Source organism: Dipodomys merriami, unplaced genomic scaffold (genome assembly GCF_024711535.1).
Source record: "Dipodomys merriami isolate MVZ:Mamm:240054 unplaced genomic scaffold, mDipMer1.0.p SCAF_1, whole genome shotgun sequence".
Classification (NCBI taxonomy): domain Eukaryota; kingdom Metazoa; phylum Chordata; class Mammalia; order Rodentia; family Heteromyidae; genus Dipodomys; species Dipodomys merriami.
In genome coordinates, this window is record NW_027202270.1 from 80,160,496 (window position 1) to 80,175,883 (window position 15,388).

Consider the following 15,388-nt stretch of genomic DNA (forward strand, 5'->3'; position numbering starts at 1 on the left):
ATGTTTGTACATTAGTCCTAAGCTAACCAAGCACTTTTATTTGCCAGCCTATCAGTCTTCACATGCCATATGAAGTAGATGCAATTTTCCTGATTTTATAGATTTTAGAGGAACTGAGGCAGAAGTCAGGCCGCACAGGAAGTGAGGAGCCATAATCCAACCCAGGACTTGACTCAGGAGCCCTTGCTCTTTATCCCCATCATTACTGTATTTCTGCAGGCTTCATTTGTTATTTTACCCAAGCAATTCTTTATTCATGATGTTCCTGAAGATATTTTACCAAGTAATCTTCAGGGTAATTATCCAAAGCAGCAAGCAAATTTTGGTGACTTCTCTCTCATTCCTTCTTTCTTTCCTTTTCTTCCACAGATACTATATTTAGCATCTCCAGGGATTCAAATATAATAACTCTTGGTTTTAAAGTTTCAGAGAAAGAAGGTTTAATATGCTTAGATCAACTTCTGTAAAGCTTTATGAAGTTACCATGGAACAGTAGAGATCCAGACATGGCTGAGTACTAAATTGTCTCATAAAGCCAAAGTGTGGATGGGTGGGGGAAGGGAGATCAGTGTGGCTTAAAGTAAGCAGGAAATACTTTGCACATTTGTACCTGGAAAGATGACTGGAGATCAGATAGAAGAGAGGAGAGAGAAGTGATAAGCAGGAATTAAGTCTAATCTATGATTGATAAGGGGATAGATAATTCAAGTTTTTCCTGAGAAAACATAATACTAGTTACCTCCCTCAGTATGCAAATGTGGTTTGGGGAATTATTTCTTTGAAATTACTTTTCACTGTATCTTAAAACAACAAACAATGTTTCCAAATTATAGATACAGAAATTATAGAAATACAGCTTATAAAGACAGACTTTTTATGGGAAAGCATTATTCACAGGGAGTTAAAAGCTTTTATGCTTTATAGATGCTCTCAGGGTTGAAGCAAATCTGTGTTCATTTATAGCCTAACTCATTTTCAAGTTGCTGGGAGATTTGGTAAATGTAACCTCAATTCTGCCCTTCCCTGAACTCTAAGAATGCCCCAGGCTGTATTTGTTCATAAAGGTGAATTTCTTTTTGAAGAATAGTTTGATTTAATTTTTGTTTGTCATGAAGCCCATTACTATGTATATAAAAATTTTAAGCTGTGAGGGCTGTGTTTTCTTCTTCTCTAATGAGGGGACTGCACATCTATGTACATATTTCTGAATGCCTGACTCCCAATCACCACCATGCTATTAGAAAGAAAAAGCGATCATCCTGAAGAACAAAATCTCTCTTTGCCAGAATGACAATCTGCCAGCATTTGCTACTTAATGCAGTTGTTACTCATGGTCCAAGTATATTTATGCATCACCAACCAGAATTGAGAAAAGTGGCATGTTTATTGAGTTTGGAATTATGAGGGGTTCTTGGAAGTCACTTGATCTGACCACTTTATTTTTCTCCATAGTCTGAGAGGGATGGCCCTCTTTCCTTTTGGTCACAGCTCATAGTGTAAGAAAGAAGGACTTCCTTCTCTGGCCACCAGCTCATTCTGCTGTTTTAATCTCATGGTGAGATTATACTCTGAGCATTGTGGATGGATTAACAACTGATTGATTCATAGAGACTGGCAAGGAAGAGATAAAGAGAGGAAGCAGATTACACAATCAGAATATTTCTTCCTTTGCCAAAACCTTTTCTTTCTTGACTTGTTCTTAGTGGGGGAGCACAGATGTATTGTTTGGGGTACATAATAATGACTTTGAATATAACATATTATCCCCAAAGCACCTACTGTCAGATGTTACATGTCATGCCAAAGGACGATCTATCCCCTGACTTAATGAGAGGGAATAGTGTGGGGGCTGGGAATGTATGTATGTGGCTTAGTGGTAGAGTGCTTGTCTAGCATTCATGAAGCGCTGGGTTCGATTCTTCAGTACCACATAAACACAAAGAGCCAGAAGTGGTGCTGTGGCTCAAGTGGTATAGTGCTAGCCTTGAGCAAAAGAAGCTCAAAGACAGTGCCCAGGTCCTGAGTTCAAGCCCCAGGACTGGAAAAAAATAAAAGGAAGGGAAATAGTGCAATATGTTGGGGAAGCCCAATTAGATGAAATTAAGACAGAGTACATGGAAGCTAAATTTCAATTAAATCATGTTTGTTCTGTAGAATTTCACACAGGGGAAACCCATTATGGTTGGAACTGGGGTCATATTAGTAAATCATCATGGAAGAAAAGGAACTTTAGGGGTACCTGCTGATAAATATAAAGAGTATCACAGATTGCTCCCATTCATCCTTGTCTTCTCAATTATATTCAGTCGCCCATACATGTCCACATAATCCACCTACATTTGTGTCTTACCAGAATGTCTATTTCTTTTTTATATGTTTTTTATTATATAAATACTGTACAAAGGAGTTACAGTTACATGAGCAAGGTAATGAATATATTTCCTGTGGAGCATTGTTACCCCCTCCTTTGTTTTTCCCCTGCCATCCCTTCCTCCTCCCTTCCTCTTACCCCCCCTCCCCACACCTCCCCCCCAAGTTGTAAAGTTTGTTTTCAACATAGTGTCTTGTACATCTCATTTTTACAATGGGTTAACCTGTATCCTTACTTTAGCATTTTGTTTTTACCCTTACCCTACCCAAATTATACCAACATTAAATACAGTGAAAACAGGGGTTATACCGTAGGGGAGGGACATACAAAGCAACAAAAAAAATCACAAGGTACCTTGTAAATACTTTAGAAACAATAGCAAGAAAGAAAAAAAAAACACTTGTGTATCTATCTTGGGGTTCATTTCACTTCATCTTATCTGGTCATATGTATATAACTTTTGACCTTTTCTACTTGTCTCAGTCATATACTAGTTATTGCAAGTGAGAGAAACCATGGGACCTATGTTTCTTTGGGCCTGGCTTATTTCACTTAATATAACTTTTTCCAGGTCTCCAGAACATCTATTTCAACAAATTGCATTTTATTAAATGATACAACTTGTTATTAAACCATACATGATTTAAATTTAAATAATGTACGAATTTTTATATACATTTGGAAGAAAACCCTTTCTCAGAACAAAAGGAACATTTTTTTCTTGTTTGGGGAGTATGGTTGCATTTGCTTGTATTTACTAGTTTTTAATTCTAATGTTTCATATGTTCACATTTTAGAATTTGTTGTGTGACTTGTCAATCATCACCTTATTTTACATAAACCCAACTGTGAGAAAATAGAATAACTTTACTATTTCTGTTTTATAGATGAGAAGACTCAGTGAGATGTGCTGCTTTGCTCACAAATTCATAATTGAGTTGAAAAAATAAAATTGGAACACAGATCCTCTGAATTCCAAGTTAGGTCTCTTTTTCTCACTGTACTTGGTTAATTATTTTAATAAAAATGGTTTTGTGGTTCTGAAAGGATCCATCACATCCATCCCAGGGGACCACACAGAGGCAGGCAGGCACAGGAAAAAGATTATTATAACGTTTATTAGAGGAGCCATATTTGCCCTGGAGAAAGAGGTCTTGGCAGCCTTTACTATAGGTAGCAGCAGGGTCTGGGGGACAGGAAGTGAAGTAGATGGGAGTTCAGGTGGGTCTGGGTGGAGAGAGGGAGGGGCCAGCTGTAAGGCAGGAACTCCAGGGATGCCATAAGGCCCAGGTTTGGGTGGAGCTGAAGACCAAAGGTGGGCATAATGCTTACAGGTTCTTATTCTTTCTGTTCCTGAAATTCACTATAAAAATGGATACTATAAAGCCAAGTTAGGCAGGATAGATGGATTTAAGTAGATAGATAGATAAACACATAGGTAAATAGGAAAAATGATATTGCCTTTAACAAATATCAAAAGATGAAGGGTTTAAAACCAAGAAGTAAGCTGAACAGACAGACAGCTTGTAAAGTTTTTCAAAGGACAACAGTTGTTGTTAGTTTCCAGCCTTATGTTTTTGGTTGGTTTTAGTTTACTATGAATTCATCTTTTCCTATAACATTCTTTCCAGTTGCACTCAATACAAGTTCATTTTCCAATTACATATTTTCTTATTCTTTCCCATTTCATTGTTTTTACCCAGGCCCCTAAGAAATGAAAATCACTCACCACTTTCATATTCATGGTAAATAATGAAATATTTTTATAGTCCCTCCCTGCCTGGACAGCAAAAACAATCAATACTATTTCCTGTAATGGTCAACATTATGGAAATATGACATTGAAACTTCTCACAGAATAATGATGTGCTTTTTCAGTGTTCCCAATCATATATGACATTTGAAGGTAATTTTTTCTTTATGACAAAACTGTGAAACAACTTCTTGCTTATTATTCAAGAATAGTTGAGTGTTGTATTTCAACTTTCATTTTGTATAGCCATATTCTAGGAACCTCTGTGTGTGTGTGTGTGTGTGTGTGTGTGTGTGTGTGTGTGTGTGTGTGCGTGTGTGTGTGTATGTGTGTGTGTTTGTAGTGGGAGCTAGATGAGAAATTGTAGGCATGGACACTGTTCTTGAATAGTACATAGTAAATAGTGTCTAGCTTGGGAGATAGAATATATTTTGTATAAGTGATTGAAGGATTGATATTCATTCCTTGGTATGATTAATTTTATGTGTCTGTTTAACCATGGTATACCAGACTAAACAGTGTTTCTAGGTTCTCTAGAAGGAAAACATATCTATATGAGGTTAGAATTTGAACCAGGGAACTCAGTAATGGAGAGTACCCTTCTTAAAGTGGGTGAGTAGAACAAAGAGCCAATGAAGAAGGGATTTACTTTTTCTTAAATTTTCTGTACATCTAGTTGAGTTGAAACTTCAACTCCTCTGCTCTCAGACTGAGATTTGCATCATCAGCTGTTTTGGATGTGAAGCCCTTGGACTCAGACTCAATTACACACCAGCTGTCCTCAGTCTCCAGTTTGCAGATGGGAGATCATATGGCTTCTCAGCATCCATAATTGCAAGAGTAAATTGTCCACAATAAATCCTGTCTGACTATCTATCTCCCTTCTTCTTCTCCTCCTCCTCCCTCTTCCTCCTCCTCCCTCTTCCTCCTCCTCCCTCTTCCTCCTCCTCCTCCTCCTCCTCCTCCTCCTCCTCCCCTCCTCCTCCTCCTCCTCCTCCTCCTCCTCCTCCTCCTCCACTTCTTCTTCTTCTTCTTCTTCTTCTTCTTCTTCTTCTTCTTCTTCTTCTTCTTCTTCTTCTTCTTCTTCTTCTTCTTCTTCTTCTTCTTCTTCTTCTTCTTCTTCTTCTTCGTATCATCTATTTATCATGTATTGATAGATATATCTATCTATCTCTTGTATCATCTTGGTTCCATTTCTCTGGAGAACCCTAATTATTCTGTTCACTTAATTATAAGTCATTCATTCTTTCAAAATATGAGTGAGGACACTCTGATAAAATGGCATAAACAATGTTTTCTTGATGCTTACACTTTGGTTGAAATTTCTCCCTTGAATGACCAATAACTATGAAATAAAGTAATCTGAAGATGATAAAAGTGTTTGAACGGTGGAGAGAGAGAAGAGAGAGAGAGAGAGAGAGAGAGAGAGAGAGAGAGAGAGAGAGAGAGAGAGAGAGAGAGAGAGAGAGAGAGAGAGAGAGAGAGAGAGAGAACGCACATTTCTAATAGCTGATCATAAAGGTCGTCTTCTTGGGGAAGTTCATATTTGAATACTGTCTAAAAATGGTTAAGAGTTTTGATAGATGGACCCTGAAAGAAAAGCATACTGGAATAAAGAAAGTTCTGAGAAAACGAGAGAGAGAGAATAAATACATATCAAGGTACTCTATTCTCTGAGAACAAAGTGGCTGGAATATACAGTGATGTGGAGTGATGAGCCAGAGAGCATAACAACATCTGAACTCCTGCTTCGAGCTGTCTGTCAACTTTTGTATCTTTCCTGGAACCAAAGAGTAGTGAGTGAATTGATTGCATGTTTTATTTTATTTTTTTAATTTTTTATTTTTTGTCAATCGTAGGGGCTGAACTCTGGGCCTGGGCGCTGTCCCTCAGTTCTTCAGCACAAGGCGAATGCCCAACCACTTGAGCCTCAGCACTACTTCAGGCTTTTTTCTGCTTATGTGGTGCTGAGGAATTGAACCTAGGGCTTCATGCATGCGAGGCAAGCACTCTACCACTAAGCCAACTTCCCAGGCCTGCGTGTTTCATTTTTAAGGAAAAGATGGCCCAGTAGTATCGATCAGTGTGACCATGGACTGGAAAAATAAGTTTATTTTATTTTATTTTATTGTTAAGATGTTGTGGAGAGGGGTTACAAGGCAATGAGTAAGGCAATGAGTACATTACTTGTCAATCATTGTTACCACTTCCCTTCCTTGTTGTTGTCCCACTATCCCTTCCCTCCCCCACCTCCCACACTCTTATTCCCCTTCCCCACCCCTCGCTGCCCAAAGTTGTAAAGTTCATTTCCAATATACTCTCCTGTGGGTATCTTTGTTGCAATGGGTCATCCTGTGTCCTTGTTTCAGAGTTTTGTTATTCCCCTCTCCACCCCATATTAGACATATATATATATACAAGATGCAGGGTACCAAACTAGAGTACAGTGACAACAGGGGATATACCTACCATAGGGGAAAGAACATACGAAGGAAACAACAACAAAAAATAAAATTACATGATACATTTAAAACAGCAACAATAAAGACAGACCTCTTGTGTCCATATCTTGGGGTTCATTTACTTAGAATCATCTTATATGGTCATTTGTACATGTTTTTGGAGCTTTTCAGCTCATCTGATAATATTATCCTAAATGTATATTAATTATTGCCAATAAGGGAAACCATGGGATCTAAATTTCTCTGGGACTGGGTAACTTCACTTAATATGATTTTTTCCAAGTCTTTCTTAATAAATGGGGTGGTGTGGTTCTTTCTGATGGAAGCACAGAATTCCATTCTATATATGTATCACATTTTCTTGATCCTCTCATCTACTGAGGGGCATCTGGGTTGGTTCCATATCTTAGCTATGGTGAATAATGCTGTGATAAGCATAGTGGTGCTGGTAGCTTTAGTATGGCCTTGTTTGTGATTGTTTGGGTAAATGCCCAGAAGTGGGATTTCTGGGTCATAGGGGAGCACTATGTGGAGTCTTTTGAGGAACCTCCATACTGCTTTTCCAGAGTGGCTGAACAAGTTTACATTCCCAACAATTCAGTAGGGTTCCCTTCTGGCCACATCCCTTCCAGCATCTGTAGTTATTAGATTAATTGATTATAGCCATTCTAACTGGAGTGAGGTGGAATCTCAATTGAGAAACTCAACAAATCAAAGAAAGGTTGGACAAGTGGGACTGCATGAAACTGCAGAGTTTCTGCATGACAAAGGACATAGCTATCAAGATCAACATAAAGCCCACAGATTGGGAGAAGATCTTCACAGACAAGGGCCTTCTATCTAAAATATACTTAGAACTCAAAAAATTAAGTCACCAAAAACAAATCCTCAAAGAAACACCTGCCCAATTAATAAGTGGGCTAAAGACTTAAAGAGAGACTCCTCTGAAGAGGAAATAAGAATAGCCAGTAGACACATGAGGAAATGCTCAACTTCTCTAGTCATAAAAGAAATACAAATCCAAACAACATTGGAAAGATAGGTTTCTGAGATGATTAGTACAAATGCTTTTTTTTTTTTTTTTCAGTTGTGGGGCCTGAACTCTGGGCCTGGCCGCTCTCCCTCAGCTCTTCAGCTCAAGGCTAGTGCTCTACCACTTGGGCCAGAGTGCCACTTCCAGCTTTTTCTGCTTTTGTCATGCTGAGGAATGGTACCCAGGGCCTCATGCATGCAAGGCAAGCACTCTACCACTGAGCCACCTTCTCAGCCCATAGTATAAATGCTTTATGTTGGCCTTTTAGATTCAAATGATTATATTCATTGACCTATTGAGCCTTAAAAATTTTTCTCTTTATGGCTAATAAAAAACAAGTTTGGATATGTTTGCATTCTTTAAGGAGTGGTAAGGTAGAAAGAGAAGAAGAAGGTATTGCTAATAATTCTGTCTTGGATAACTGGTTATGTAGTGGACAAATATGAGGAGTCAGTGACATGTAAGCTTTTAGTAGGTTTATAGAGGTAGTTGTAGAATGTATTCTCAGTGATTTTAACTATTGTTTAATTACTGAACGTACTTGACCCACAATAATACCTGTCAGTAAATTGTTAGATAATGTCATTCACATCTACTAGAGTATGGCAATTCCAGCTGGATCAGCCAAAGCCAGTATCATTTAAGGTTACAGTGTGCCTAGAAGAGAAACTGAAGGTCACTCTTCTCCAAGAGAGCACAGTCGAATTGGAGAGACATGATAGACTCTTTGGCACATGGCATCAGAATCAGTGGTCAAGACTATTTACTTGAATAGAATGAAGTCTACTGAAAATATGAATATGGTCTTTCCATGTGACAAAAATCCCTAACTATGCTGAGTACTTATGGGAACTCCAAGTGTATCAATTCTCAAAAATTCAGTATTGGTAAGAATCATGAGGAAAAGAAGTGAAAACAGATTTCTACTGTGTATTATCCCCCCCCCTTCCCCCCTCCCCGAGGTTCTACTCTAGAAGAGGTGAGGGGCTCAGCATTTGGTGTTCCTAATGACTTCAAGGGCTTTGTTGTTACTCCAAGACCACACATTGGGAACCATTTCTCTAAGTGATTACTTCTCACATTTTAATGTGTTTCAGAACTATCTGGGAATACTAAGATTACACCACATAACTAGTTCCTAGAATCTCCAATAGTGGATTCTAGGTTATTCCAGTATACTGCCGATTTGAGTTCACTGTTTTACTGGGGATTTACGTAAAATGTAGATTCCATCCAACTCAGTAGGTCTGAGGTGGAGCTAAGGTTGTGATTTTTTTGGGAGGGTAGGGGAGGGTCTGTGTGCCTGTACCAGAACTTGAACTCAGGGCCTGGGTGTTATGCTTGAGTTTTTTTTACTCAAAGCTAGCATTCTATCACGTAAGTTACAGTTTCATTTCTGGATTTTTGCTGGTTAATTGCAGAGAAGAATCTCACAGTTTTTCCTGCCCAAACTGGCTTTGAACTGCAAACCCCAGATCTTAGCCTCTTGAATAGCTAGTATTACAGGTGTGAGCTATCAGTGCGTAGTGTGAATTTTTTCTACTTCCTGAGGTACAATTTTCATATGGTGAAACACACTATTTTGAAGTAAACAGTTTGATGTGCTTTGATAAATGGACACTAAAGCATACCACAATCAAGACAGAGAACATTGCATTACACTACAAAGTGCCACATGTCCCTTTATGGCCATTTCTGACCACCCAGATCTAGGAAACCACGAATCTGCTTTCTGTCACTCTGGATTAATCGTACCTGATTTAGAATTCCACACAAATAGAATCATACACTATGTATTATTTTATGTCTGGTTTCTCTCTTGCTAGACAGATTCTGCATTCTAAAAAGATATTAGATTTGTGGCTCTCCTGTTTCTCTAATGCAAGGTACTTAAGGATTTAGGAATCTCTGATTTATAGCACTTAGTCCAGAGATTAGGCATGCTTGATATTTATTAAATAGGCTGTACTGAAGTGATCTTTAATTTTTAATATCAAATATTCAGAACCAAGGACCATGATGACTAAAGTTTTGTAGGAATAAGTCAGGTAGGGTATGTCTCAAGCATGGAATCCTTGGGGTGAAAGCAGAGAGATGAGTACTTTTTCAGAAGGCCAAGACTGCATGCAGCAAGGTGGTTGGTGAGGAAGTTGAGGTTCGGGGACCCATGAGCCTATTCCAAATTTCTTCAGACACAATATGAGAATAGGTTTATACTACTTTTCACTTTTCTGCTTCTATATTCGAATGACAAGGTGCTACTTTCCTTGACTTTGACAATTTTGGGAAATTGCAAAGCTCCGGAGAAAGTAAGATAAGATGTCTACAACCACATTTCAGAAAAATGATGTGTAATATCCACTCTATGACATCTAAATGAGGTCTTTTTTAGCTGTTTCCAGGGTCGTGCCCACACCTAACGTTAATACATCCAAACACTTGTACTCATCTCTCACTGTGCCACCGAACTTAAAGAATACTTTGTTTTTATCTGCCATGTCCCTTGTTAGATGTGAGTATATTTTATATTTCTTATTAAATGGCAACAGTTACTTCTGAAGGTTGATAATTTATAACATCCCTATAAGGAAAAAAAAGTTGAAGGGGGTTGGTGGGAGAAATATACCTTTTGTTTTATTATGCTCTGGGAACTGATTATAGGCATAAAAAATAAAACAACTCATATATCCACCAGAGCTTATTGTATTATCAGGCAATACACCTGCCTCTCTGATAAATAGGACTCCATAGAACAGTTAATAAAAGCCTGAGAGTTATTTCCTGCAGAAATACAACAGTATAAAGCCACTCCATGCAGTCTATTGCAATTTTTTTTCATCTTAAGAAAGTCCTTGTGAGTCCACCAGTAACTGAAGGTGGAGCTTTCTTCCACATCAGAGCAGAGACAGACATGTCATGTATAATCTTTCTAGGAACCTACATCTCAGGAATGAGATACTTTTGCAAACACATAGCAGTATCAATCACACTTAAGAATCACATGAATTTTTTAACCAAGTCATACCAACTTTTACCAAAGTCTTCCATACACAGGATCCCTTTGAATTCTAAAATTGGTCACCTAGGTTGGCCTGTTGTAGGATTCCATGAGAAAAATAGGGATCATCCTCAACTGCCCTGTTCCTGATACATCCTATTTCATTCTCAAGACAAAGGATTGCTGAAGCAGGTCAGATGGGCTCAAATAGAGATAAATTCAGATAAATTCACAAGTTGCTGGGGAGAGCAGGCTAGTGTTATATGCAAAGCCCAGCTAATTTCCTGAATATCTACTAGCTCATTAATTCAGTGAAAGGGTGGTCATACAATGAGAAAACAAAGTTAACTATGCTACTGCATGTAAACTCTTCACCATATGGTAAACAGTCAGGAAAAGGAGCATGAGGGAGAGGAAATGCTCTAGGTCCAGCCTGCTGCTGTTGGACCTACAGGGTGAGGCTATGGAGAAGATCAGGGCCAGAGGTGCTACTTGTTTAGTCATCACCAATGGACTTTCCCCATTTCTCTTTTCTTGTTTATAATATTCAATAACTCTTTTATTTTCAATACTGCCTGCAGGTATTTTCTTAGTCTCTAGGCAACTTAGGTCACTGCCCTAGTAAGTCGGCTATTGAATTTATGGCTGTACAGGTGCCATATCCATTTGACAGGTAAGGGTATGAAGTTCAGTGACACCAAAAGAAGAACTCAAGCCCTCCAGATGACCATGGCAGTCTAACCACAGAGCTCTACAAGCAGCTACCATCACCACAATGTCAGAAGAAAATGTGATAAACACAAAGATAATGGTGACATTGTATTTCACAAATGTAGTAGAGGATGAAATTCTTGAGCTTGAAGTGTCAGTTGAAAATTTCCATGCAAATGGCCAAGAGCAGTATTATCATTAGGCAGTAGGTAAACTAGAGTTCTAGAGATCCTTTGTCACATTTACTTATGACACACAGCACAAATATATGTTTGGGATTTTTGTTCAGTTTTCTATCCTATTCCTAGACTTTGCACCTCTTTCTATCTGTCCTCTATCTCTCTCTTGTCTGTCTGCTTTACTTTGTTTCTTTCTCTTTATTGGTTGTTTATAATCCCAAAAGGCCAATTTTAAGGTAATTATTTCAGGATTTCCTTTTTTGCTGATTATTATGTGTTCATATTGGATCTTGTGGCGCAGACAGGAACAGTTTCATGGTTGAAATATGGCAACTGTCACATTGGTCACTAGAAGAAAAAGAATAAGAAAAATTTAATTTGAAGTTTGAATATCTGTAATAGAATGCCAACTAGTTTATTTTTTAAAATGAGGCCTTGGAAAGAAAGAATACATTATGCTTTTCAAAGAGCAGGTTTGAGATGGGCCTTCGTATCCAATCCTTATTAAAATGAAATGTCTTGATATAGTAGGGTTTAAACCCTCAATTCCTTTGTTTTTCAGTGCTGGGGGCTGATGCAAGGGCTCGTGCATGCTAGCCAAGCACTGACCTACCCTCTCTGCCCTTAATTCAACTCAATAAAAATTTTTCATTCTGGCAATTTTATTGTCAGACTGGAATTCAGTTGGGGTATTGATGGCAAGAAATCTATAAAGTTCAATCTTTTTCACAAATGTTCCAGAGCAGAAGGAGCACTGGCCTGGAAATAATTGGGAAATCTTGGATCTTTTGTGGCTTCTGAAGGCATGTAACTGTGTTAAGTTACTTACTGGCTATGGGCCTCAATTTCCATGAGGTCATATTTTTCCCATAGAGCATAATGGTTTGGGATTATTATTATCTCTGCTTGTCATTTGCAATTAGGAAGGATGCCAGGACTGAGGCATGTTGCCTGTGGGTGAAGGGAGGGTTAGTTCTAGAAAGAAGTGAAAAATTGTAGAGAAGCACTGTGTGTAAAAGTGATTGATGAGTAGCAATGCAGCTGAGACCAGAAATACTCCTGAGTGGGGTGTAGGGGGATTGGTTATGGTGGAATTGTGGCATCCTCAAAGCTATTAGCAGAGGTGAGTTCTTTAGAAGTTAAGGAGATGGAGTGAACATTTTCTTCATCTATAAGACAGGGCACTACTCAGTTACCTTACTTGCAAAGACTAAAATGTCTAATGATGCCAAGAGTAGGTGGTCTCATAGAATAGAAGTCATTTTTACAGATTGCTGGAAGAAGGGTGTGTTCAGTCATGGATGTTAGCACTCGACCCCCTGCAGCAACACTCCCAGTAGAACTGGTCTTGAGCTGAAATAGTTATTCTCTTTTCCCATATAGTGATCAATAGTAAATATAAAAATGTACAGGAAATCCAATATCCCAGGACAAGGAAGAACTGGAAGAACAGACTGGACTCTGTTCCTGTCCCTTCTAGAAGAGCTGTTTTGCAAAACTTTTGCTGAGAGGCCCTATTGCTCAAAAGTAATACCCCATGCAAGCTGCTTTTCACCATCCTTTACCTATGTGATAAAAGACACACCTAGACAAGACCCCATCCTCTCTCAGTAGCTCTCCTGAACCATGGATGATACAACTACTGTGAATCCTGGGCTTTGATTGTCCTTTGCTACCTGTAAATGAGTAAGAAAGTTGTTCCAATTACCTTGTGTGAATGTTTTGTCTCACAGAGTTGTGCAAGTGGTAGACTAACAGGTACATGGAGAACTTGTTTTCTAACATTAGCTAATGAAATTGAAATACACACATCTGATGGCTGTGTAATCCTACTCCCAAACTCCTGAGAAGGAGCAGCAGGCTACATATGTAAGAATGGTCATATCGGCAGAATGAACTTAATAGCTATAAATTGGAGAAGAAATGTAAATATCCAAAATGTAAATACCCAGAATGAACAAAATTGTGCTACAATTACGGGAGGGATTACTCTCTGGAATTATGAAAATGGATGAGTATAACTACATGATACAACATGTTAGGATCCTACAGATGTGATGAAATTAGGTATTTATTTAGAGTTTGAGGAGAAAGAGGAAACAGACAGACAGAGACATACAGAGGTGATTAAACCACTCACAGGAGCAAGGATATATGGATTATGATTAAAATATGCCTGCTGTTTTTTCTTCTTTTGATTTGGTGGTTTCTGGGGTTTGAATTTAGGGCCTTGTTCTTCCTAGGCTGTCCTCATACTCTAGCACTTCAGCCATGTCTCCAGCCCTGCTTTTGTGCTGGCTATTTTGGAGATGAAGTCTAGTGAACTTTTCTGCCCAGGCTTCCATCCAACCTGTTTTCTAGCTCTCAGCCTCTGGAGTACCTAGGATTATAGGTATGAGCCAGTGGTAGTTAGCACTGTAGTTACTTGAATTGCAATTTTTATAGACATGGTATTTAAATTCTGTGCATATGTTTTTGATACTTATCTCTATGTTTGGCATGTTGCCTTTTCTGTGATTACTTTTAGGCATGTGAAGAGGTGCATGTGTAGACAGGTATTCAATGAAGATATTTAATGATTCAATGTCAATATTCCAAATATCCATACTTTTATGAACAAGATGAAAGAAGGAGTCATATGTTTGATTAGCAATGGTGTTGAACATCTGTGGATTATATTTAAAAATAATGATATTTTCAATTTTTTGTCATTTTCATTTATTTCCTCTAAAACATGTGTCATGAAACCCGGTGCTATATAGTTTGAATTGGAAATGTTACACCAAAGCCTATATATTAAAGACTTGGTTTCAAGCATGTAGTGCTGTTCAGAGATAGCAAAAATTTAAGTTAAGAGGTAAAGCTTAAGGTCAAGAATGTAGGTCAAGGGCAGAGCAATTACCTAGCATGTGAAAAGCTTGGGTTTGATCTTCAGCACTGCAACAAACAAAAATACAAAAGACGTGAGAACTAGTTGGATGAAGTTAGGTCACTAGAGTCATTCCCTTGAAGGGAATATTGAGACCCAACCCACTCATGAATCTCTCTTTGCTTCCTGGTTATCATGAGGTGGCATGCTTTGCCCATGCTTCCCACTTTGATCTACTAGCTCCTCACAGCCTCAAAGTGACAAAGGTCAATTAATCATGGGCTGAAACCTCCAAACCTGAAGACAAAGTCAGTCTTTTCTCTTATCAAGTTGATTTATTATAAGTATTTGTTTTAAAGAAAGAAAGTTGACTAGCACACCAAAGTAACAGTAAACCCGATTAAATTACTAGATTGTTAAAAAGCATAATTTACAATTCTAAGTAGATAGAAAAGTTATTTGCCAAACTGGCATACTTTTGAAAAGTAAAACATGGCTCTATGAATAATTAGGATGAGATCTAAACCAGGACCAATTAGGGCCAACAGGATTGTTGCACTATTTCACCCAGGACTGCTTGTGGAGATTATAATGTCTTCGTCTACATGAAGACATAGCAAGCACTCTTCAATCATACAAAAGGTATGACTTTTTCAAGAGGAAGGAGAGGTTATTGTAAAGAACTTCTTGTTTTCCTCACTAACACTCCACCCTTCCCTAGAATAATTAGTTCTGATACACATTTTGAACACTGTGTCTAGACTGACTGTATTAGTATATTTGGGTATCTAACAATATTACAAAATGGATTACTTAAAACAACAGAAAGACGGGCAGGTGTGGTGGTACATACTTTTAATCCAAGTTGTTATTCCTTTGGTGGACACAAAGAGGATACTGGATCAAGGTCAAATTGGATCAGAATTTAGTAAAACGCTTACTCAAAAGCAAGCTAGGTTTATGATCCTCACTACTCAGGAGGCAGAGGTAATAGGATTTTATTTAAGGCCAA